The 26715-nt window shown below is 41.3% G+C and overlaps 1 long non-coding RNA gene and 5 other non-coding genes across 13 annotated transcripts; all 6 read right to left on the reverse strand.

Annotated features, from left to right (window-relative positions):
• Nucleotides 1-21: 21 nt before the first annotated feature.
• LOC122811114 lies at nt 22-24446 on the reverse strand. Of its 8 annotated transcripts, none has more exons than XR_006366207.1 (6): nt 24387-24407; nt 20494-20583; nt 14581-14690; nt 10667-10761; nt 8977-9155; nt 22-289 (listed from the first exon to the last, which is right to left on the reverse strand). It is a non-coding gene; the product is annotated as an uncharacterized LOC122811114 (long non-coding RNA). The 8 variants fall into 8 exon arrangements; XR_006366205.1 differs by lacking the exon at nt 24387-24407 and adding an exon at nt 24251-24375; XR_006366206.1 differs by lacking the exon at nt 24387-24407 and adding an exon at nt 23585-23660.
• LOC122812464 lies at nt 8771-8862 on the reverse strand. The gene has a single exon (XR_006366451.1). It is a non-coding gene; the product is annotated as a small nucleolar RNA SNORD14 (small nucleolar RNA).
• LOC122812462 lies at nt 10849-10942 on the reverse strand. The gene has a single exon (XR_006366449.1). It is a non-coding gene; the product is annotated as a small nucleolar RNA SNORD14 (small nucleolar RNA).
• LOC122812460 lies at nt 14333-14425 on the reverse strand. The gene has a single exon (XR_006366447.1). It is a non-coding gene; the product is annotated as a small nucleolar RNA SNORD14 (small nucleolar RNA).
• Nucleotides 14777-14871, reverse strand: LOC122812463. The gene has a single exon (XR_006366450.1). It is a non-coding gene; the product is annotated as a small nucleolar RNA SNORD14 (small nucleolar RNA).
• LOC122812461 lies at nt 17131-17223 on the reverse strand. The gene has a single exon (XR_006366448.1). It is a non-coding gene; the product is annotated as a small nucleolar RNA SNORD14 (small nucleolar RNA).
• Nucleotides 24447-26715: the final 2269 nt, after the last annotated feature.

Genomic DNA, 26715 nt, shown 5'->3' on the forward strand with positions numbered 1-26715 from the left:
TCTGATCACTTGAAACGTCTGTATTGTGAACCTAATTTCCATTTTATTTTTATTTAATATTTGCACACTTCGCAAAGGAATGCCACTTATTTCAGATCAGCTTTAACAAGGTATTTGTTAGCAAATGCAGTCAAAACTGTGCCAGATCTGCATTTAAATTCATGCGGCAGACATTGTTGAATAGAGTAGCCAATTTAAAAATTTACTGACTACACTGCAGCAGGTCATGATGGTAAAGCAATATCACTTCGGCTTTCTTTAAAGAATAGATTCAACTGCAGACCACTCGCTGTAAAATAAAGTCAAAAAATAAAGTTAATTTACAGCTTCTTACAACAGCAATGCTTAATTTTCCTAAATTGCCAAAAACTGAACTCTTACTATTCACATCAGTTGAAATGACAAACTGGAAAAACTGCATTAGCCCACAAAGTTTCAGCAGACGCAGATAAACCTTTCCCAAATGGTATGTAGCAACTCCCCGCTGAACAGTTGCTACTTTGAAAAAATGCAAACCAGAAAGCCTGACTATACAGTATATCAATTTAAAACACCTCATGCATGTTACACGAGAGTTCTGGTAACACCTTCTTTGTCAGTAACCAGAACATGGATGCAACATGTCAAATGGAGTGCATATCTGGGCGTTCCCTCTACCCACTGTTCCGACTAAATATAGCCAACACCACCAACTCAAACCTCATGGGTCACATTCAGTAGAAAAGGCCACGATCCTTAGACTGCATTCATGAGAAGTGTGTGGGAGTAAGTCAGATACCTTTTAAATACACACTGGAACAAGACAGTTGCACAAGTTTTACAGATTATGTTAGGAAGCACTTTACAGTGCAGCACAGACATCAATTGCTCAAACTGGGAAAAGAAGCTAGCTGAAAGAGTACTGACCCCCATCAAGCCGATACATTTTCACAAGTGTTTAGCCACTTGACATGTACTAGCTAGGCAGCCACAATTCATGCATATATATCAGTTTGGGCATGAATGAAAGCCAACATGTACATTTGATTAGTAGACAATTGTACAACTGAACTTCCATATCAAGGGACATTTTAAACAAATGCACCATTCTCTCTTTAGAATAAAAAGACAGTCCCAAATGGTAATTTATTCCGAAGGCTGTATGGCAAGGGCCACCTTCCCTTCTACCAGGATACGACAAACTTGTCTAGAGCTCAAAATGTGCCCCCCCCCTACATTTAAATTACTGCCCATTGAGGCAACAAAATGGGGAACATGAACATCTAACCCCAACAAGATGAAATACCCAAATCTGTCCCCCCACATAACCTGCCCCTCATTGGTTCCATTACACCCTTGCATAGTGGTCAACCTCTGCAGTGGCAACCTGCTAGGTCAAGGTTCCCAACTCAACAGTGGGACACGTGCCCTTGTATACTCTTCCAAGCTTTCTATACAGCTCTGATGTTGGCTTGTAACAAGTAAGCAAATATTCAATAGTGTTGCCATAACAGAGCCCCCAAGGAATGTGTTCTATTAACTGTGTGGGAACACAGCCTGATGTTCTGGGGAAGAAAAGCATTCCCACTAAAGAGCAAAATAGAAGTGAACAGAAGAGAGCATAGAACGAAAAGAGACCACAAAGTATTATTCTTAAACAGGCAGGACACGTTCTACTTCCTTGGTGACCCGTTTTACTATTGCCACTATACACCTAGGACTTTTGTACTCAAAAGCTCTCTCCTAGGCATACAATGCATCAACTTGTCATTTGTAGTAATCACTCGACAGTTTTATGAAAAATGAACCCACTTTGCGGCTTGTGTTAAACTGAGTCTTATAGGATGAGAAAATGATTAGTCTGGCTCACCCTTGTTTAATCAAAAACTGGAATGTTCAAGGCATCCCTACTCCTTTTAGGAAAGGAGCCCTGACTGGATGGTGCACGATGGTCAAACCAACTATTAAAGCAAACAATTTACTAGAAGACCCATTACAGAAAAATATAAAAATGAAGGTTTTTAAAACTGGCTATAGTGGGAGTCAGTCTGAACTCTGAAACATTACATGTTTGGTTGCCAGGCCTAGCCAGCACACTATCAGTCTTATAAACTGACTCTCATTCTCGTAGGGTCACCCCCCAAGACTCAACATGAACAGTCAGTGACTGTATAAAGTTTAAAAAACACAACAACCATACATATAAACTACACTCCCTGTGCATCATGCAGTACATATAAACTACACTCCCTGTGCATACCTGTTCTATTCACAACAGGAGCAACCCTCCAACGTTCACTCATGCAACACCACACACCTTTAAACGAAGGCATGAGCATTTGGGGGGGGGGGGTAGAGAACAGCTCAAACTCTGGCCAGACAGAGGAACGGTGGAATTAACCTACCAAGCTTCAAGAAGTTTTAACTGCAGCAGTCACCAAAATCCAGTTAGCATAAATTGTAAAGTTATTCAATACTGGGATAGAACCAACAACTGCAGTCATCCAGCGAAACAGCATAAGCCACTGGTTGTGACAGTGGTCACAGAATGCTTCTAGGTCTTCAATCTGGTCTCAACTAGCAGTCTACTGGAGAGAAAGCACGACAGTTCAAAGAATTACTCAGAGTTCCAACACCCCAGGAGGAAAAGAGGAGTTGAACGGCAGTGCCACTAAACAGCACATGCAAGGGCTACAGAAGAGATGTTATTAAGAGTTATGGAAACATACACAAGGAAAACTGGTGGTGCAGAACTCTATCAGGAAATCAAAAGTGCAAGAACAGGACAACGGAGGAGTTGCAATAGCAAACAAGGCAGAAGCACTGCCAGCTTCTGGAAAGACACTGGACAGCACCAAAAAAAGTGTCGCAACAACCTACTCACCAAACCACAGGACAAAGGCAGGTGGAAGTACTTCAAGCACCTTCTGAATGAAGAAGCCCACAAACTTTTGCTGCCCCAGAAAGAATATGGAGAGGAGCTAGCCTACCTTAGTACTAGCACTTGGGAAGATTAAGCCACACACTTAGAGGTCACAGCAGAGAGATGAAGGGGGAGAAACTGCTCCAAAGGCTACTCATAGCAGCATGGAGAGAAAGACATCCCAGATGACTGGAGAATAACTATACTAGTACCAGTATTCAAGAAAGGAAACATTCATAACTGTGGGCAGTACAGAGGTGCCAAAACTCCTACAGCTTTGTAAAAGTTCAAACAAGGCAAATGAAACACGATGGAAAGTCAGTAGTTGGTATTCGGATCAGGATGCAGCACAACTGACTTTGCACAAAGAAATTTAAGTTAGAAATGAGGAAGAGGGTCTGAACACTGCATTCCTAGGAGAAAAAAAGTCCCAAGAAAGCAAATTTAGCCAGTCATACAGTGGTTCGAAATCCCAGAAATATGTTCATTCTCACTGGGAGCCCCTCACTAAGACTGGATGTGCATCAGGATTCGATTCTGAGCCCACAGCTGTTCATCCTGGTAATAGACCAATTAGCAAATGAAAAAAGTTGCTATATGCGATAGCATTACAGTTTTACATAAAAAGACAAAAAAAGGAAAGGAAAATGGAATGGAATAAAACTCAAGGCACAAATGATGAAACAATACAACAGGTAACAGTAGAAGCGGTAATGTGAATACATCAGCAGAAGGAAATGGGAAACAAGTAGTGGAACAGCTTAACAGTTTCAAGAATCTGGTAGGGGTGGTTGCAGCCAACTGGCAGTGTCACGGGTAGTAACAGAATAGTAAACCTACTGCCCTGCATTCCTTCACTAGACATTACCACTTCTATTTAGCCTTTTGTCTACTAGAGGCCAACAGTTTCCACTAGACCTCTATTCTGGTTCTTAGTTTAGCTTACAGGCTCTCAGATTCCCATATCCTGCAAGAGCCTACAATCCCATCTCCCTTTCTTCCTAAATTCCTCAAAGCCTATCCTCTGTTTATTCCAAATACTATCAAGGCTTTGTGTAACCAAGGCTTTGTGTAACCTCACCTATTTTTACCTTAGCTTAATGCTCCTGATTGTTCTCCCTGGGTGAACTCCTCTGTGGCACTTCCCACTCCATTTGCCCTGCAGGCTCACTCCGCTCCCCTACCCCCAATTTCCACCTGCCCTCCAGCACACCTACACTTGTACCCAACTCACTCCACCTACCCAACTCACTCCACCTACCCAACCTATCCAATCACAGTCCTCTTCCAATTAGAGGGGGAGTTGTAATAAAGAACACTCCACCTCTTCCCCTCCCACTAATAATCCTCCCACTACATTTTTCCAATACCCCTATACACTTATTCTTGGCTTCAATATCCAACTCTCTCCATTCACTTCTAAACCTTTCCCTCCTCAACTAGCATACCACTTTATTCTCCTCTTCACTGTACATTACCCTACCCTACCCTAACATGCCCTTCCAACTTCCCCTTAACTATTCAACTCCCCAGCTCCATTCTCATCTTACTAATCTCTGTATCTTGCTACTTCGTACTCCTATAAAGCTCCTCTATTCCTCCCTCCTACTCAAACTATCCCTAACCCCCAACTACAACCTCTCCAACTCTCACTTTCACTCCCATATCCTCCTCCCTTATTCCACCCAACTATTACATCTTTTTCATCCCAAACTATTCTCTACCTCAACTAAAACTCACTTTGAATATTCTGCTAAACCCCAACAAATATCCACTATACAAACCTCAGACCAAAACTCATCACCTGCAATGTCCTAGCCTATCGGGAGTCAATCATCCTAACCCTGGCCCTCACCTTAGCACAAACTACTCCATCCCTCCACCCTCTTCCTCACCTACAACAAAACATTCCCCACCCTTACTCCTCCTCCTACTCCCCCCCCCCCTTAACACTCTGTAAATGTCACCATGTGCAAGCCTGGATTAATCACAATCAACCAGACATCCTAGCCATCTCGGAAACTGCTACAACCCCATATCACTGACTCTGAAATATTACCTCCTGGTTACTACATCCTCAGAAGTGACCAATTGAACAAAAAAGGCAGAGGCTCTGCTCTAATTTACTCCAATCTTCTCTCTAATTCCTCTTCAAATCCCTACCCCTAATTTCAAAAATTCCGAAATCACAGCTAGCCTTCTCAGATTAAACAATATCTGCTTCATTTCCTTATACATCTCCCCAGGCAACAATCTCTCCACCCTTGAAGATATTCTATACTGGGCCTCAACTCAAAATATGAAACCTATATTCTAGGCTATGTCAATATTGACTGGAATAAAATCACACCATCCCCCTCACTTTCCATTAACCTTCTAAACTTCACCCAAGTAATCTCTTCCAACTACTCGCCCCAACAAAAATCACCCCCAGGGTCCATCTTAGATTGGATTCTAGTCTCTTATCCAACCAAAATCACTGTGACACTATCCCTGACACCTTCAGTGACCATCTCCCTGCCTTCATCCATCGATCAAGTAGCTCCATGCAACACCAACATATCTACATTCAAACTCGTAACCTCAGCAACTTCAAAGTCTTTAAACAAATTAACTTGCAACCTCTAAATACCCTCCCACTTGACAATGCAAGTCGAGTATTTTAACTCCATCTTCCTAGATACTCTTAACTTCCTAGCCCCCCTAAGAAATAAGTGTATCAAAACTAATTCCGCACCATGGCTGACCAAAAAAAACTAAAATTATGCGTCGGACAAATCCTGGAAGCTCTACCAGAAAAATAAACTGTCCTCTACCTTACTCCTATATAACTAACTCCACAACCAAGTAAAAAAAAAAATTGCCAGAGACAAAAAGCCCAATAAACAAAAAACCCAAATAATTCTGGCAGTCAATTCCCTTCATCCTGGATCTCAAAACAACCCTCGCCCTGACCCTAATCTATCAGATAATGAACTGAGCTCCCACTTCAATACCTTCTTTACTGAAGCCATAGCCAAGCTAACCAAAACATTCCCTAACAACCCCACCTAACTCCCTTTTTCACTTCACCCAACAACCAAAACAATCCTCTCAATTTCCATCTCAAACCCATTTCCACCACTTATAAAAAAGCTTCTCTCCAAGCTAAAGCCATGCTCTAAAGCCCCTGATAACATTCCTTCTTCCTTCCTCAAACATGCAGCTAAAGGTATCGCTCCTCCCAATTAGTATTCTGATTAATAGATCCTTAAAATGAGTCATACGTACCAAAACTTTGGCGGTCAGCCTACATTCTACCTCTTCACAAAGGAGGCAAAAACACCACTATTTATAACTTTCGCCCTACTCTCTCCAATATCTAAAATTCTAGAAAAGTGTCCACCATCAACTTTTACCCTAATTCAAAATCATCTCCCAACACCCACCCCAGCACAACTTCTGCCCCGGCCACAGTACCATAACTGCCCTATCCTTCCTAGAAACGGTCATCAAGCACAAGACTCTGGACTCGTATCCACAGTTCTGCTAGATCTTTCAAAAGCCATCTCTCCCACACCATCATCTGGCTAATCTCAATCTCTCACCAAATACTCTATCCTGGTTCTCCAGTTACCCATCTGATAGATCTCAAGCAGTCAAATGAAGAACTCCTTATCTTCCTTTTTGCCTACACCTACTGGCATTCCTCGGGGATCCATCCTTGGACCCATGCTTTTCAACATCTTTATAAAACCTTCACACCTTCATCCCTGACACCACAGTCATCCAATATGCTGATTACTCTACCTTGGTCTGCTCTGCCCCAAACTTTCCTGAACTACTGACCAAAGCCCAATCAGCCTTTACCACTACAGAGAACTGGATGCACCAAAACCACCTCTCTCAACTCCAATAAATCCAAAATACTAATTTTTCTCCCCAAGGTTCCTCTTTGGACAAAAACGCTTTCAATGTTCTAAGCCAAACACTGCCATTGAAGTAGTCCCCTCTGCAAAACTCCTTGGCATCACCATTAACGAACACCTCAAATTTGATCTTCACATACAAAACATTAGGAAAACCCACCAAAAGCTAGGTATGCTATATAGGAACAACCACTTTCTTTCAAACTCCACTAGGCATACCCTGGCAACCACCTACCTCCCCTTCTATATGGAGCCCCTCTTCTATCAATGTGTCTGTTACCAACACCTCTAAGCTCGAAGCTTGCTATAATAAGATTCTCTAAATTTGCCACCAAATCCAAAACATCAACGCACCACTGCCTCAGCCTTCACCCTCTGAACTGGTTAGAACTCCCTAACCACCTAGACTACCTACAACTAACTACCGCTCACAAACTAATATTCTCCCCTGATAAATGCCCAGCCTTAAAGGACATCCTTCCTCCATACATCCCTAACAGATCACGTGAGATCCAAACACCAAAACCTAATCTCCATTCTTAAACCCAAACGACCCGCTGGCCAGCTTTTACTCCTTTTCTCTAGGTAACTCTGCCTACTTCACTTAGGACTATACCCAACACTGAATCCTTCAAAACTCAATTTTCTTCCTGTCTTTCAAATGGAAATGCTCCTGCTTTCACCAACTCCCAACTAAGCTCCCCTTACCCCTACTCCATTATACTCTGCTTGTTCTCATTTCTTAAGATCCAGAACTAGCAGACTGACAGAGCATTTAAATAGTTAAAAAAAAAATCTGTCGTCAAGTGTTAAACTGTCTCAATGTACTTTACACTCTGCATCTCTCGAATGTATGTATTGCATTTCACTCTGCAACCTGTATTTCCATTTTTGTAGCCTATATTGTATTGTACTGTTCATGGAGCTTTTCTCCCCGGGCCTCCACTGAAAATGGGCACTTCTTGGCCCAGTGGACTTACCCGGTAACCAAACTGAAAATAAAATAGCAGTACAGGACAGAAGAATGCTAAAGAAGCTGAAAGCAAGATGCATAGAGCAAAGTACAGGTCCGGGCTAGAGAGCAGAAAAGCAGAAAACAATCCAGTGAAGACCTGGGACAGACAAGAAGGCAACAGGAAACAGGGCAAACAGGCAGATGGATTGTGTGAGATGACCAGTGACAGTCAAGCTAAGTGTCTAAAGTAAGAGACTGACATGGAATAAGGGGAGATCGCTTGCTTCCTTAGTGCATGAAACCATGCAGTTATGAACAAGTCATTGAGCTTTAAGGTAATCTGGGTAGCTTGTCTACCCACACAGTGAAGTTTTGCTGGCAAAGGTACAGAACACCCACAGTTGCCTATCACAGATCAGCTTAGATTACTGGATAAAAAAAAATTTACAGTTGTAGGCATGCCAAAGCCCATCACAGCAGCCAGTGGGTGCAGGACTGCTATTACTACAGACAGGAAGCCACCCAGTAGTTTGGCTGACAGTAACATCAAGCTAATGCAGACATCTATAACCAATTCAGAAGACCTTGAACTTGCTGCATGGCCCTGGGAGACTGGGCACAGGGTAGGGGTTGGCTCAAGATTTAAGGACATGGACTTCACACAGCAGCACCATTTTTATTAGTCGCTCACCTAAGCAACACTAATTTCTAGCACAGGAAAGGCATGTTTCCTGATCGTTCAGCTACAACTGTTTTGTGTATTACTGTAAAGTGATCATGTTACTAGGCTAGTGGCCCTAGGGCCTTTACAAGTCTAGCCATGTTATACCCCTGTTCCCTTACAGGCAAAGGGAATACAGTCTGCATTACAGCACAAATTTATGATCAGCACCAACTGCCCCTATCCAACAAGAACATAGGTGAAACCTTCACTTACTCTTAGGAATAAGCCCACAGGTAAATTAAAGTACACATCTGGCTAACAGAATCCAGTAAGAACACTGCTCACTTAGACATCCAAGGAAGGTTTGACCAACACGAGAAAAATCCCTTCTGGTGGAAACTGCAAATGTTTTGGAAACCATTCATCACAGTGAGCAAGACCCCACACGACATTTATTTGTCTGGAATCATTTTCAATAATAAAATGTTTCACTACATCTTTATAAGCAAACATCTCTCATTTTAAATTTACTTCTAAAGATACCCACCTTTTTGGTTCAACGTAAAGGTGAATCTGACTGCACTAGAATAAAGTGAGTTTACAGCATCTTCGGGGGTATATAAAGTTGAGTAATCAGGATACAAACGTTTGCACTGTGCATAGATGGTTCTCACTCAGACATCCAAGGAAGGTTTAACCATCAGAGAAAAGCCCTTCTGGTGGAAGCTGCAAATGGTATGGAAAACAGTGAGTAACAGCTCATGGAAAATTATTTTCTGTACCACCAATCATGTAGTTAACAGCAAAACCAAATAAAAGATTCCATGCTGACAATTTCTTCCACATGCCTGCACTGCAACCAAGCCTGCACTGCAACCAAGCCTTTCCAAGCAGTCATGCCACCTTTAGGAATTCTACCTTACACTGGAATTTTAGATTTCACATTTCAGAGAAGGCCAATGCAGTTCCCCCCAACATGATACAGACTGAGGACAGCAGCCAGGTGCAGTTGGACCACAAGATGCCAAGCTATTCCAGGGGGCTGTGGCCATAACCCCCCCACCCCCGAGGGGCACTTGTGTGTCTAGCAAACTCATTAAGCCAAGATCTTGTGACTCTGGAAAATCAAGTGTCCAGCCATCCACAGTTACTGACAGTCAAACTAGTCATCTTGAATGACTGCCCCCCAACCCACTGCATCTTGGTGATTTTATTTCATTATAGTTGCTCAGTACAGTGATCAAGGACTACCACACTTAAAGGATCTTGGATTTTGTTTTGCTTTTCTGGTACCCAGAACAGTCAATGGCCAGGGAATTAAGGTACTTAACTTCCAAGCAGTCAGAATTGCAGCAATGATACAAGCATCTTGCACAGCTTCTGTAATCTGAATGCAACTCTCAAGGAAAAAGAGAAACTGTCAGAAGGGCCAATAGCTATAAATCTTGGAAATAAAGCAGATTAACTGAATTTTAAGGCAGTCAATGTAAAGCCCCTTTAAGTAGCAACAGGCCCTCTTCCACTCATCCTGATGTAGAAAAACTATTTGCATAAGGATGCATTTCCACAAAATTAACTGCTCCAATATTACCTCTATCACTGCAATGCATGACAGCAACAAACGTAAGTCACACCCTCCCCCTCTTAGATTACATTATTTTATACTTCAAGAGGAACAGACTTTAAAATACTGATATTCAGAGTTGTGCAATTTTAGTCTGAACAGGCTTCCCTTCCAGTAAAGGGAACCTCCAACAAGTGGCTCACCACATCAGCTACAGTCAATGCTGCTACTCTTGGGGGGGGCGCAAGACTGGGACTTCCATCTCTCTGTCTGTAGCTGCTTCAGGAGTAGTGTCTACGTAAGATAGCACGTTTTCCTTTAATTCCAAGGCAGCTAGTATCTAGCAACTACCCCATACCACACAAAAATACCTCAGGGATAAGTTAATGCTGCGCCCTCAGCTTTAAAAGGTGAATTAGATGGGAAAAGCCCACAAATTTGACACTGCGTGTTGGGGGAGGGATGGTAAGCCCACAGGCCTTAATGCTTTCTTACACGAGTGGTGTCTGGCAATTCTAACTCATCCCAAATTCTATTAAAATAAGTCTTGCTTGTCGACAATTGAATAGGCCCAGTTCAAAGCAGGACCCAAAAAGTTGGCTTAGGAGTTACTTGCATTGCTTTAAGTAGAATGCACAGCTCCAGCACTAGGTTCATGGTGCAAAATACTTACCATTCTCAAAGAGGTAGACAGTCCTGCATGTCCTAGGAATTAGCCAGAGATGGCAACATTTTAGACTACAACTGGGTAGACTTCTGCATCTTTACCTTAAGGGAGAAGAACAAAACACTGAAATTAATCCGGTGACCGTACAAATCCACTTATCAGACCAAAACAAGCAATAGCAAAGCTGCTCACTCAGACATCCAAGGAAGGTTTGGCCAACACAAGAGAAAACCCCTTCTGGTGGAAACTGCAAATGTTTTTGGAATATATTCATCACAGTGAGCACCATGTGTGTACATTTTTACTTCAACATGTACATAAAGATAAAGCAGTGCCTGAGCAGCACTAAAGTTGTATACTAGCCAGCGAATTTCTAGCTCGTTCCAGTCAAGTAGACTGACCCACCACCCCTTTCAGCCGCTTGTTACACAATTCAGAGAACAGTACACCCAACTAGTCTGCAATACTACAATGTAGAGACACGTTTTAAATAGCCACAGGCGGGTTTCAAACTTTTGGATCCTACACACTAAACCCCATATTCATGTGGGATCAAAGCAATAAGAAAAAAAGGCTCAACTCGGAAGCAAACCAAAAGTGAAGTACTTCAGGAAGGGCATTTTGAATGCTATTGAGCAAGAGAGGTTTGTCATCTGTAACTAGTAGCACCCTTGCTTTAGTAAAAAATGCAGTGCTGCTATAATCGGGCAATTTGTCAAAAAAGACTACAACCATACCAGCACCAAAACTACCATAATGAAAGGCATTTAAGGCAGTACATATGACAAGGTCCAAAGACAAGCCAAAGTACACTTGTTCTACATTTTAGAAGCAGTTTGCTATTCTGATATGAATGACCAATAAACTGAAGTGAATGCACAGCCCAAAGAAGAGATTCCTGGTATTAATGACATTGCTCGGGAATGGCGAGCAGACATTCTTACTGCTAAAAACCATGACCTGTAAAATAGGCTTCCGTTACTAAAGCAAGTTAGTCCAGGTCCTCTGAAGTCTATATTTGCAGACAGGCCATTATACTTGTGCAACGACTAACAATGAACTTTTTGGTGATTTGCTGATTTGACTACCAACTTACTGGATCAACTTAAACTCAATTACTTGTCTGGTCACAGCTGAATAAGCTGTTTGCGGGGTTGTAACTGTCACATTAAATAGACTTGTTTTAAGTTTGCTATCTGCTTGAAGATACAACTGCCACTCCAGTTTAATCTGGAGCAGTAATTAGTCTTGTCAGTACCAGTGCAGTTTTTACTTCCATACAATGATGTTGCCACAACACCCTTAATGCGTAAATATATCAGCATGAAGCTTTGCATGCTAACCAATTGCCATTCTGACCCAGATCTCAGTGACAGTAACCATGACTGATCACCCAACCAAAGGTCTTGCTGTAGGTCACAGTTTAATGGACTATTACCATTAGCAATAATGGACTCATGTCTTCAAACCTTGCTTGGGTGTTCCTGGCCTTTGTCCAAATACCACCTACCCATCTCAGACTGACTTTTCCTTGTAAAAGTAAGGAGCTTCCACTACTTTTATGTTCAAAGGTGGAAGCCTGTCCTCTCAGCAAGATGCTGACATAAGCACAACTAGATTCCATTTGCATTAGAAAATCCTATGTGGCCCACCTAATCACAAAAGGGTTCGTATCCACACAAGTCATTGCGCCCCTCTACTCATCACTCAGACCTATCAGAGTACAATGCCCCATTTGGGATGTACCTTACAAGACACCTGCAACAGCTAGAAAGACCACAGAAGTACCTCACCAAGAGGATCACTGGCCTCAAACAGATGCCCTATGCAGCTCGACTGAAGAAACTCCAGTTGTACTCTGTTGCATACCGCCTACTCACAGGTGATCTCTGCCCGACATACAGGGCAATGTCTAACCCAGAACTGATGGGCATGCTCCACCTAAAGAAAACCTTAACACCTCAAGCCACATGCTCTAGGGATCTAAACCTCAACACAACAGGATGTGCTGGAGGGATAGATTCCTGTCCCAGAGACTTCCCATGCTTTGAACAAGACCCCAATTGACATTAGACAGAGCTCCTTGCTAACACTCTTCAAAAGAAACCTTGACGAGTGGATGGGAAACAGTTTACCTCGGGAATCACTTCAGTGGCTCTGCTGGACAGAGGCACAGGGAACTAATCTATGGGGGCGGCGAAAGCCAACACATTCTGGCTAGGTTTATAAGTGCTTTCGGGCAAGACAGCCTAGTACCAACCTATGAACCTATGGCAATAAAATAAATGGATCCCATTCCAGGCAAGTTTTAGAACTCAACATAGCAAGAAAACTGCCCTTCAACTACCTTGCACCAAGAGATCAGTGATGTTACTTCGTATCAGCCATAGTGAATGTTCCACCTACTACAGTAGCTTGAGTGTTTTACTTTAGTGTATTGACCCTTCTCAATGAACTGCCCTCAGACCACCACTTTCTACTCAGACCGGTATTTTGAGCTCCCATCTGCTTGGCACCTTCACCACATTCTAGGACCCTCTGGCAGATGACCCTTGACTGTTGCGCACTTAACTGCTACTGCGCTACAGCTTTAGGTTTGTGCTTTTAAAGTGCAGTGTTCCTGTGCAACATGTTACTTTGCATTTGCTGCTGGTACTCCTGCAGTTATGGCTCCTCTAAAGGGATTCTACACTAGGAAGGATTAGAGCTACATTCCAGTGGCAATTGGGGGGGGGACCCTCCAGAGCCAACCTTTAGTGCCATTTGTTCAATGAGACGTTTGCAGTTGTGCTACACACACAGCCAGCGCATTTTCAAAGGCTACTCACCACCCAGGTGAATTCTCATTACCCTACATAGTTAAGTACCCCAAATTAAAATCCCCCCTAGAGAGACAACCTCAGGAGAAATGGTGCATCTTTAGCCAGTAAGATCTGCTCACTTTTACAATCTCAATTAGTTCTGCCCCCCCCCCCCCCAAACAGCAGAGTTCTCTAGTGTCAACTGGGCTACAGCACTTCAACCTACCACCCAAGCTGCTCGGTGCCAGGATAACCAATCTTGCCGGCCCATGTCATATCTCCATCCTTCTGGATGGAAACCATCTTTGTGATTTGTCTGAAACAGTTTACCTTTAAAGAAACATGGCTCCACTGTCAGACCTGGCTACCATCAAACATTTCTGATCAACCAAAAGATTTGCCATTGATTGCGCAGGATTTACTCTCGCCACACTGACTATTGCAACATCCCTTTATGTAGTGTGTACACAAAGCTTGCCCAATGACAAATGATGCAGACCTCTTCTGTGTCAGTCAAATGGCAGAACCTAGTCACCACCCCCATTAAGTAATCTCTGCTGGCAAATACAAACTTCGAACTACTCAACATGCAAAGTTACAGTTGACAAAAAGTGGACCGATTTAACTAAAGAAAATATTAGGCAAATGGCTGGCAAGTTCATTTAACAAGCAACTGAATTGGGAACTTTACACTGTACAAGGAAAAAAGGAAAGTCAAGCTGCTGTACACACCTCTCAGGTTCAATTTAAAAAAAACTTACAATTTCTAGTTTTTTTTATTATTATTAACATGTTATTTCGACAGCAACAGCTCATGAATACTACATTATCTTAGAATTTCAAGTACTAAAAGGCTGGTAATCAAGTCTGCTCACTCAGACATCCAAGGAAGGTTTAGCCAACACAAGAGAAAATCTCTTCTGGTGGAAACTGCAAATGTTTTGGAAAACAGTCATCACAGTGAGCAAAACTTCAACGCCAAGTATAAGAGCGTGTGTATAATTCAGCTATAAACTAAAACAAGTGAGCCTAGAAATGTCCGTTTGAATAGTTTCAGTGATTGACCAAATACGCCAGCTTGATTAACTTCAGTTTCAGGTTTACTTTGAAGACACTCACCACTTCTAGCTTGCCAGAGGTAAACTCCTTTTGAACAACCAGTTAAGATGCCACTCACTTTTACAAGATAAATCTTTCAACTAGAATCAAAAAGGACTGGCATTTTTAACCTAAAGAAAAAGAAAAAAAAAAAGGTAATCCCAACAAATTTAGCAGACACATCCAGATTATCTATAGCAAACATTGAGAAGGTTGCTCACTCAGACATCCAAGGAAGGTTTGGCCAACACAAGAGAAGAAATCCCTTCTGGTGGAAACTGCAAATGTTTTGGAAATAATTCATCACAGTAAGCAACATTCCAAACAAAGTGAGCCTCCCCCCCTGCAATGCAAATTCTAGCAGCAACCGTCAACTGTATACTCATGGCACAGTTCCAACTTTACAAGCTAACCGATATCTACATTGTAGAAACCAGTCTTTCCAGCTCTCGTGCCCCTTCCATGAAGGCCAACATGCAGCACTTCATATCCTGGTCACTAATTACCATCTTGGCTCCACATCCAGACAACCTGACATGGGTGGGAAGCCATTTACCACAGGACAATGCATTTGTCCTCAAATCTGTGGCATTATCCCAATTACTCTCACTAGGAGTAGTGTAATTAAGTGACCACAGACAAGCAATGCCAAATGGGACAGGTCACTCCAAGCACCAAAGTAAACTGGCTACTCTTACAAAAGGGCCCGCAACAGCAGTCAGCATAAAAAAAATTATGACCAGAAAGAAGCACTGGGGGGGGGGCTTGGTTGGGTAAGTTCAGCATCTTATTTTCACCCCAGTACTACAATGGATTGTGGGCACTTAAGCTACAGCAACCAAGCAGCTACGTTTTAAATCACTGAAATTTCTGCAACTATCAAAAGTATCTGATAAACAGTATGGGTAATTTCTAATGTCCCACCCAGTTTTTCCTTAATTTTTTCAAAATACGGGTTGACAACCCAGAAAACAGCAAAACACTCCCATTGAGGTTTTTTCTGGAAAAAGAACTATATTATTTAACACTACACAGTATGCTGTCCTTTTGGAGCAGGTAGGTCAAACTATGCAGTGCTACAACTACAGACATCTTGTTCATAGTGTGCTTTTTTTTAAAGTAACCTTGGCAGAGCTAGACTGCTGTACATTCCAAGACAGGAACATGTCCTTTATCATCCACTGTGACTAATGCCTTGCTTATAAAAATTAACCCCACTGTAAAGGATAACACCTCCCCTTTTGCTTACTCACTTCACTCAAGGTGCAAATCAATGAAAACTTAATATTGTAATCAACATGAAAAACTTACATTGTAGACAATGTAATTAACAGGAAAACCTTACATTGTAGACAACTGAATAGCAAACAAGTATTACCTCCTAGACAACTTCAAAAGGTCTGCAGGCCATATCAGCCTTAGAGTATACAAACCTGCATCCTGTCAACACCAACTGAGTCCTCGAAATTACATCCAACAAAAGGGGGTTCACAGCTCTCAACAGGAAAGCCTGGCACATCCAAAAGGCATTTACCAGACACGGGAGCACTTAAAGTTAGATCCCAGTGACATGCACAACTCCCACTTTAGCCAGCTGCTAAAGCACAGTATTCAGTATGCTAGATGCATCACGTTTGCAGAGCTATGAGCAAATGTACTGCTCTCTCGATAGTGATAAAATAGATCTATTAGTGTCTGAAAAGTGCTTCACATTTTTAACAGTGAAACTTAGTCTCACTCCACAAAAAGAAAAACATAATTGCTCTGGAAATGCCAGTGTTCTTCTATTATACTGTATACATTAACAGTTTCTTGCCAACGGTACCACAAGCCAGATTATCCTAGCTTCCCCAGGCTGATCTGCTACTATGGCAACCCAGACATTAGCACAAAAAGGCAGCAATGTGATACAGAACAAAATGGGCTGATGCAGAACTTTTTAAAATGAAACTAATCAGTGGAAACCAAAGGAAATAGTGAAGCTACAACGCAACAGAATTGCGCACTATGCCTTAACTTGCCAATGTACCATCAAGAGTAGCCCAGTCAGCAAAGGCAATGAAGGCCAAGAATGGACACAGCAGGTAACTCCTGAAATCTGACCACACTTCAGTAGTGGCTACAAAAATTACAGTAAACACACCACCTTTCTTAGGTTACGGCAGCACTAGTGGATTTAGTTCACTCATTTTGCGATGAACTTAAATACTGGACAATGTGTGCAATAACAGACTCTGGAAATCTGTGAACACATAGGCCCAAGACACAGCAGAGCTGTGACACGATACAGTTGTTAAGTGCAGTTGAGGTGTACAGGGCAAAGTTTCAAGACTACTTGCTCTAACAAGAAAAACTCGCCTCTCACTCAGAGGAAGGACACGAGACCCATTACGATTTTTAGCACTGGACTGTAATAGTGTAGTGAGCACAACACATTTAACAAAAGAACATGCACCAATTCAGTCCAATTTTTTCAATTTAACAGATTAAACGTCTGGACATGCTGCAAACTTGATTCTCACAGATATGAAAATAAAATGGATAGTCCATACCACAATCACAAAAAGTTGCTCACTCAGACATCCAAGGAAGGTTTGGCCAACACAAGAGAAAATCCCTTCTGGTGGAAACTGCAAATGTTTTGGAAACCATTCATCACAGTGAGCAACATTCTACAACTAGCATTTCTTTATTCATGCACAATTAAAACATTAGTACCCAGAGAAGCAGCATGTCCCACTTCAACTGCTAATGAGATTGGAATATGTAACATACTGAGCAGTAGTTTCTTTAAAAGAAAAGCACAGTTTTAGACAAACAGCTTTACTTCTAAAATAAACACACATTTCCAGCTGGCTGAAACTACCTTAGTAAAAGAAATATAGACAAAGCCTATGCAGGGAGAGGCTCCAAAATGGGCATATTTTAAATCTTGCTCTTATAAAACTTAAGAGCTACAATATTACATGTGTTGGCATGCATTCTCCAAAGAAAGTGCAACTGAATCTCAAATCATTTAGTGACTCTTTCTGGCAAACTGGTGGGTTGAAGGAATGACCAAAATGGGGCAAAGATCTGGACAGTAACAGCTGACATATACTGAAATCTTTAATGTTTACAACCAGCCAAAACCATAAAGTCTGACCTTCAACTAGAATCATTGGGGGGGGGGGGGGGGGTCGGTCATCTTTAACCTAAACAAAAGACCAAAGGTAATCACAATACCAGCCAAGTTGAACAGCAGACAAGAGAAAGGTGCTCAGACATCCAAGGAAGGTTTGGCCAACACCAGAGGAAAAAAAAACATCTTGCTGGAAACAGGTTTGGAAGGCACAGTAGGAGACACCCCAACAACCTGAAAAAGTGTTTTGCTCTGTCAAGACAGAGAATACAAGTGCCATCAACTGCCAACTACTAAAAACAATTAAAAGCATCTCAAATGAAACCGTGAGCAGACTGGTTATGCCATTAGCATGCTGCAAATTTAAACTGGCAGGAGTGAATTGTCAAACCTGCATCTAACCCTTTAAAATCTGAAAAAGCACAGTAGAACTCATGTCCATGATAATGCTATACAGACCAAATAAGAGCAAATACTCGTTTCTCCCATGTACCTATCCCACAATACAACCTTAAAGAACCTTTAGCCACCACCCTGAACTAAAACTATCAGCATGCCAGTGTTACAATTTCACATATGAGTTTACTCCACACCTACGTGAAGCAAATATTAGAGAGTAATATGAACTAAACCAGCTATGGTTACAGAAGAATGTGAAGGCAATGGAGACAACAAAGCAAAGCATTAATAAAAGAAAGTCTCACAGCAATCTAAGCAACAGTATCTGTGCTAATGATTATATCACACACTTAATCCTCTATTCCACAGCTGTTGCTGACTTACTAGGGTCACTGCCTATCCTCCTCAGCTGTTAAGCGATACTCCTGCATGACCACTACCTGGAAGATCCTCACAAAAGCAACCAGTTAGTCTGAAACGCCCAACATGACAGACTAGTCTGACACCCCCTCCCTGCCCCTGTATTTACAGTCCGCACCTGCCACTTAACCTGCTGGAAAAACAGGCAGTGACATTACCCCTGCAATATTAACCGCTACCACCTTCCCACCAGGGGCTCATTTTCAAGCCTTGCCTAAAAGGCCAAAGAAATATGTACATTCCAGAGACTTACAGACAAGTTCCAACTGCACGTACTGATAAGCACCAAATCTACTAGCAACTGCTTAGCCAAAAGCAAGTCTTTTCCCACAACTGCAATGTCTTGTTCAGTAACTATTGATACTAAAAACAATCACCATCCCCACTTAAACCACAGAGAGGTATTTCAGCCATTCATACCATCACCTATCAAGTATCAGAAGACTCGCAAAACATCTGGTGACTTCTATGAAAGAGTTTTTTGCATCTCGCATGAGCAACTCCACTTCTGACTGCAAGTTGGTAACTTCAGCGTAATCTTAAAGGGAAGAAAGTGCAAAGCCGAAGACAAATCCATCATGGAAAAATTCCACACAAAACTAGCTATATGAACACCCAATAAAACTGCCCACTCAGACATACAAGGAACATGATTTGCCAACACAAGGAAAGTCATCTCAAATGTTATCCAAACATTTGCAGATAACATTGACAGCAAGCAACACATACCATGAAAAGTGAATAGTAGTGTAGATCATTTGTACAATTGAAAGAACGTGCACAATTGCATCAGAGTACCCCTTGCAGATGAATACATGCAATGCCTGCCCACAATGCGCATGAATATTTAATGGCGACAACCATCCTCATGAACAAGTATCTGGTATGCAAAATTGTGTACACTGCCAGCTCTTGCATGATGACATACAGCAGCAAACTCAAGCAATACCAAACAGCCTTAGCAGCAACAGGAACTTCGTAACCCAATCAAATAAGGCAGACATCTTGTAACCTGGCAGACATCTTGCAGCCCGCCATCAGGTTAGCCAATGACAGTAGGGCTTCAGAGTGTGTATGCGTTTCCAGTAGAATCTGGAAAAAGAAAAACTGGAAAGCAATACTCCACACGTGTTACTGGTTAATAGTGAGATTCCTATTCAGCACGAAAGCTGTGTAGTTCTGAAATATGACTGGTAAAAAGTGTAGCACCTTAGAACTTGTGGATGTCATTGTTGCAATATTACACATTCCTGTTCACTGCATCGCCAAAAGGAAAAAAAAAGTGCTTCCATAATGTTAAGCAAATATTGCAAACCAAGGAATAACTTGCCAGCGTTATCCAACACGCTTAATTTTATACTGTTAATAAATTCTGTATTTTTACCATGGAATAAATATTCATAATTCTAACCTAGAATAATTCAGAAATAGTGGCGCCCATTTCTTTCTTCAGAACATGCATGCAGACGTAAAAAAGTTATGCTAATTAAGCTTATAAAAGCAATACTTAAAACTTACCCCATAAACCCATTTGAGCCCCCCCCCCCAAGATTTTAGGCTTTGCCCAGATCTCGAGCTAAACAGTTGAGAGATGGCAGGGGTCACTTCCATATGTCAATAGACAACCAATGCATGAATAGAGCTAAACAGTTGAGAGATATGGCAGGGATCACTTCCTTATGTCAACAGACAACCAATGCATGAATGTTACTGATGAGTCTGCATGTCAAGCATGCATCATTTGCATATGACATCACTGCCATTTGACATTCAGACCACAATCTGACCACGAGAGGTACTAGGATACAATTATGAAAGAAACGTTCAATAAATGCCTACACAATCATGAGTTTTACTACAAATTTCTGCCACACGCCTACAAAAAATCACCAGGGATATTTAATGGATATGCAATCCTGCATAATGCTGCACTGAACAAAGAGTAATTACATCCTTTTAGTAAAGCTCAATTTGAGACTTCTAAAAATACTCACAATTTCCACTTAGTTGGATGCACAGGCTCATCTTGTGGCCAACTTACAAATTGTTCAAATGGAATAAAGTGGGACCTAGCATCTTTTAACCTAAAAAAAGAAAGAAAGTATATGACAGGAAAACTGCCAGAAAATCCAGCAAATAATAAGCATGCTACCCACTCAGACAGCCAAGGAAGATTGAGACAACACAAGAAACAGACATCTGGCAGAAGCTGCAAATGTTTGCAACAATGATCAGTGAACATCATGTAAACAAAAAAAAAATAAATAATCACCTTAACTCACAAGCCGAGAGGGCCCCCCATCCAACTGACCTTAAGAGTTCCACTACTAAATGTTCTAAATCCACCAAGGGCCTAGAGTTCGCTGGCTGCACCCGCTTACAACACACTGCTACAGATATCGCTAATCAGGGGAAATGACAGGGCAGCATCTAGGTTAATCCGCCACAAAAGGATCATATGGTGATACTGTAGTGTACTGGCTGACCGGCAGTTTTGTGCAGGAGTGAACTGGCCAGGGCGACAGACAAGCCTAAAAACCTAGAAGTGGTAAGGAAATGAGGCACGACTGGCATGCCATGTATATAAACCCAACTATATATTCCAGAGATAATTTAGTTGTTTGTAATGCTGCTGCCCATATGGCGACACTAGTGTACAGGCTCACTGGCAGTTTCGTGCAGGAGTGGGCATGGCCAGGGTGACGGACAAGCCTAAAACCTAGGAAGTGGTAAGAAAATAAAGCAAGGTTGGCACACCATGTATATTACGACTATACATTCCCGTGATAAGTTATTTGTTTGTAATGCTGCTGCGCAAGGACTTTCTCTTGCTTGATATAAAGTACTACAACTAATGCTATACAAGTAATCCCAGTGAATATAAACAATTACTTCCCCTTTGCTTTCGCAGGGGGCAAGCCCCCCTGCACCCACTTTGTAGTCTGTTCTTGGAATTGGTATATTCAAATAGGGGGGTGTGCAGCGCCCTCAAGGGGGTGCAGGGAGCTTGCCCCCTGCAAAAGCAAGTGGAAAAAGTAATAGTTTATATTTACTGGGATCTCTTGTACAGTTGATATACGGCGGTCTAGGATTACATGTAGTTAGTCAATTTGGTGGCTGTATTCCAGCATTTGTTATGCTGAAATAACTAAGCAATGCACTTAAGGATTCTTTAAACAGAGTAGAAATTAGTTAAATATAACTGATTACTCAAAATAAATATTCATGCCGAGGAAAACACTTCATTTTTGGTTATTCAATTTTGCCAGTGTACTTATGAAGTATTAACCCACCAGATGTGAAGTAGCAAGCCCCGCCCAAACACCCCATGCGAACATTTTGACTGCACCACCCACCATTTGATTGAAAGATGCCACCATAACACAAGATAATATATGTGATATGCAAAACAAGTTAATTGTGTGATTGATGTCATCTGACAAGTTGACACCCTTGGTAAGTGTAAGCATGGGGCTGGGAGATTAACCACTTACAGGTTACCTATGTCCATTAGAGAGAGTGCCACTGTCGCAATGTTAAAGTGGCATAGGAAAGGGATGGGAAGGTTTAAAAAACAGCCAAGTAAAGGAATTAAGTTTGTTGACTGAACTGAAACAAAATAAGGTACTTTTCCATCATCAGGGCAACAGCTCTAATGCTCACACAGCTGTCATCCCTGAAGCAGTTGTTAAAGCAACTTCTAATCTGTCATCTGATGTTTTCAGTACGTTTAGAAAATGCAATTTAAACAGTTTGCCAAAAAGTCAGGAATATTTTTTAACGAACGATGGCTGTATTATTGCTCAAATACGGAACTGCAAATAATCCAAGATATACAAATGAAATCATGGTATGCTGTGAGAATAACTGCTTTATTAAAGAAGTTTATTAAAGGGCACGGCACAAAATGTGACAGAACCAAAATACTTCAGTAGCAGTCTAACTGCTGCCAATACTGGTTGAACCAAAGTATTCTCACTTCAGATGATTGAAGTGCAGCAGAGCTAATACACAGTTTTCAATTTTTAACCACAGTTGCTGGGGTCACAAGCTATTTTCCATTTGTTTACTGTGTAGATAGAAGAATCTACGGAACCTTCTCTTCCATGACTACGGCCAAACCAGTAACTTGTATAGTTTATACAACAGCCATGAATAAAATGCACAGTAAGATTACAGTTAAACTGTCCACTACAAATAAGACCATTCACACAAACATTATTTTAATGGAAAGGGACTGATTGCTCGAATGTCATTAGCACGTGTTTGTGCTTATTAAATGCTGTTTTTAATTGTATAATGTACCGTTTACATTAGCACTGCTTGTCAATCACGGCACATTCCTCACACACAAACTTATTTTGCTGTTAACCCCGTTCTTCCGCATGGCAATCACGGCGGGCACACCCATACCTGCGCGAACTCGGTGGTGGGTTAATACACTTCAATTTCGCCAGTACAGCAAGACATCAACCACCCGAGGAGGAGGGTTGGGGCGCCGCTGGCTACTGCGCATTTGGTGAGACAGTACACTACAATATCGCCCATATTCTTCCATAATATATTACATTAGTAAAGGAAATATTTCTAACCAGTATAGCGATTTCATACTCTTAAAAAGGAATTTTAAGAACATATACCAGAACCGGGGCTGTAACTAAATACTATAAGTAGCCTTAAACTAGAAGCATCCAAGCCTAGGTAACACGTTATCATTTTAATGCTTAAAACCCACTACTGTCATGGCCACAAGTGGCAGCAGAATCACCATTACACTGTGATTCTATTAAATGTCCAACTAGAAACTGCACTTAAGAAATCGAGAGTTGTGACCGAGAAACTATTTGGCTTCTAGGTGTTGCACAGCTGATATTATTGCCGATCGTTTGTACGTCTGCTAGGCCTACACATGCTACCAACGACACACTACATTAACTTCCGTTAACACTAACGACAGCTTGTAACTGTAGGTAATCGTAGGCTGCCTGTCCGCAAAATAGCCACGTGGCACCCGGGCCGTGACTTAAATTGCGATTTGTATAAAGTGTAGTACGCAATTGATGTACAGAAACTTGAAAAGCAAACCTGCGTTTAGAAATGAGTATCTCATAAGCGTGGTTATTCCCCGCCACACCACACACTTCTTACTAACCACTTGACTTAATTAAACGGAAGGAGGCGGTAACTACCAAGACTAAATATCTGCCTTTCGCCAGAGGATTTTTTTTTATCTATCATTTGTTGACCGGGAAAGTCCGACTAGGTTCCACAGGTCCTGTTTTCAGCGGAGGCCCGGGGAGAAATGCTCCAGGTGCATGTCTTTGGAATGTGTTTTACAAGGATGTTTTACAATGATAGCTTACCCGTTCAACACGTGCATTTAACTTATCTTTTAGACCCGTCCAAGAAGTCTTTATAGCTAAGATAACAAGCATCTTCGATTTACCTCCATGTCCCAACCTTTCAACTCCTGAACGTGGATCAATACTGCTCATATATAACACATGGGCAAAAGTGAAAAACTTTTTAACTTTACAGCCATTTTAAAAAAAACTATGATTGAAAGTTGTTTGATATACATATCGACTAAAATTCTTAGTAGAAACATTGCGCGTGCAGTACTGCATTCACAAGTGAAACACTTGCTATTCATACCCACAACGAGATAAACTAAGAGCTAAGCCGACAAGGACAACTCCCAACAAACACCCACTGGAGAACAAGCTACCACGTTTGCCTAACTAAACTTACCAATTTAGGTCAACTACACTGCTAAATCCTGATAAGGATCATTCGTCAAAAATAGACACACATTCGCCACTTTGGAAAGCAATTTCATACAAATACTACAAACTATTCACATACGTATAAACAACAACCAACGTACCAAGCTCCGCTCCACATGGTGACTCAATTAAAAAAGAAAGAACCACTCCAGAAGCAACGGAAAAACTGCAGATTATCCCGGAAGTGGAAGTAGAACTGTAGGCAAATCGGATGCATTTTTGTGTTAAGGGGCGGTGCTTTGTCGAAAGAATGACTGTTAGTATAACATTTCAGTATGTAAATTTCACTATGCTTCTAACATAGCAACTTTGTATTTTAATCAAAGAAAACTTGTTGGCATGATCCATACATACATTACTGCAGAAATGTACGATAAGAGACTTATACCGCTCAACCTCTTTAGTGCAAGAGATCCGGACAAAGCCTTAAGCTATAGGAGAACAACGGTCCAAAAATAGGGGCAGACTTTAAGTATTGTGCTTATAAATTTAGAGAGTTGCCAGAATAACAGAATTTGAATTAGCATGCGTTTTCTGAAGGATAAAAAGTCTGGAACTCACATGTATGTAATTATTTACTGACTTCGATCCTCGTCGATTTGCCAGACAGCCCCAAATGAGGAACAGACCAAAAACACGAGGCAAAAATCCAGACATTCTGCAAAAATTTGCACAGTTGAGGAGTATGATACTACTGCGAATACACCACCTCCTGTCGGCGCATACCTCTCAACTGTCCAAATTTTCGCCTCGAATTTTTGGTCCATTCCTTTTAAAATGTGTGGCTTTCCGGCAAATCAACTGGGACTAAATTTACTAAATAAAGACAGACATTTGAGTTTCAGACTTTATATCCCTCTGAAAATGCACAACACAAAACCTGTTATTTAACAAACTTCTAAGTTTATAAGAGCAATGTTTAAAATATGCCCCTATTTTGTGCCTTTCTCCAAATTGCTTGTGGTGAGAGGTTGAGCTGTATGCTGGCGGATGTTTGAAAGGAAAGCCAATCGACCACGCGAGGTAATCAACAGTTAAAAGATTTGATTAGCCGTCGATCTTCTGCCTCAAACATAAAATTCATACTATCTTACGGACTTGTAAGGAGGATTCATGTGTTTCTTTCCAATCAATTAGGGTTCCAAAGATCCAAGAGATCTTGTAGCTCCACAAATTTAATGCTTACACAAATACCAGAACAAGAGATTTTAAACTCTTTAGCTACATGTAAATAAAACAAAGATGGGTTCATTATACAGCATCCCCTCCACCTCCAGATCAGGAATAAAATCCATTAGCTTGCAGAAAAGATTGCTAGCACTATCCCTTTATTAAGTGCCTTATAGACTCTGGAGGGGAGACCTATTCCTTGCCTTCCAAGCTATTAAATGACTCACTGATGTAGAATCGCTTGTATCTCCACAAATAGCATGCTTCCAAAATTACCAGAACAATAGATTTAAAGTTTCAGTAGGAGATAAATACAAGGTGGAGAGATAGGTTCATTACACAGCATATCCCCCACTTCTGGAAAGAGACTCCCACTGCAAGTCAATGAAGGATACATTATCTTCCTTCAAATGGGAACTCGATGGGTATTCACAAATTAACCCTACCCTGACTTATTTGGCCTAGACGTACTTGAGTGGGGAGGTTCAGTCCGTGGGTGGGTACTGGCATGGCACAAATGGTTGCCAGACTCAATTGTCCTGTCTGTGTTTCCTTTGATTCCTGTTAGCATATATGATCATGAAATTTCATACAGACCTTTAATGCATATGTGGAGTCTCTAAAACTGCATACTAAGTTTAGCTGTAGGTGCTAATTCATGCTTGTCTTGTCACCCTCCCACACCACACCACAGTGCCACACACCATCTGTAGGACTGCTTTACTGTGTTTCCATGCCTTGTCTTACTCCTCAGCTTTTCCTTCATTCTTTCAAGATGCTTTTAGAGACATTTTCCAGCATTTTCATCCACTGATGCCTAACACAAATCATGACTAAGGAAGGACATAATTTTCTTTCAAAGAATAAATGAGCTGTACTCATGGCCTTATGTTTAAAGCCAAAAAAAATAGTATTTCCCAAAAAATTGAAAAGGAAAATACTAATGAGGATACATCAATCATCTGTGGAATAGAGTCTCCCTCCCTACTTACTAAAATAAAAGAAACCCACCTTTTACACAATCCTTTAGTGGCAGATTGGAATAAAAGTGAAATAGTAAATGGCCACAATTATGTATTTTAATGTACACGGTTGACATGCTTCCTGATCCCTATCCATTACCTCCCAAAAAGACATCCACCTCCTGTATACCCCAATGGCATCAAACTTGGATAAAGGTAAACAAAAAAATGCCACAGTAAACACATTTCAATTTATTACTTATTAATTACTATTATTATTTATTTATTACTTAATTAA

This window comes from Protopterus annectens, chromosome 9.part0, assembly GCF_019279795.1.
Source record: "Protopterus annectens isolate FY-2018-M chromosome 9.part0, PAN1.0, whole genome shotgun sequence".
NCBI classification, from domain to species: domain Eukaryota; kingdom Metazoa; phylum Chordata; order Ceratodontiformes; family Protopteridae; genus Protopterus; species Protopterus annectens.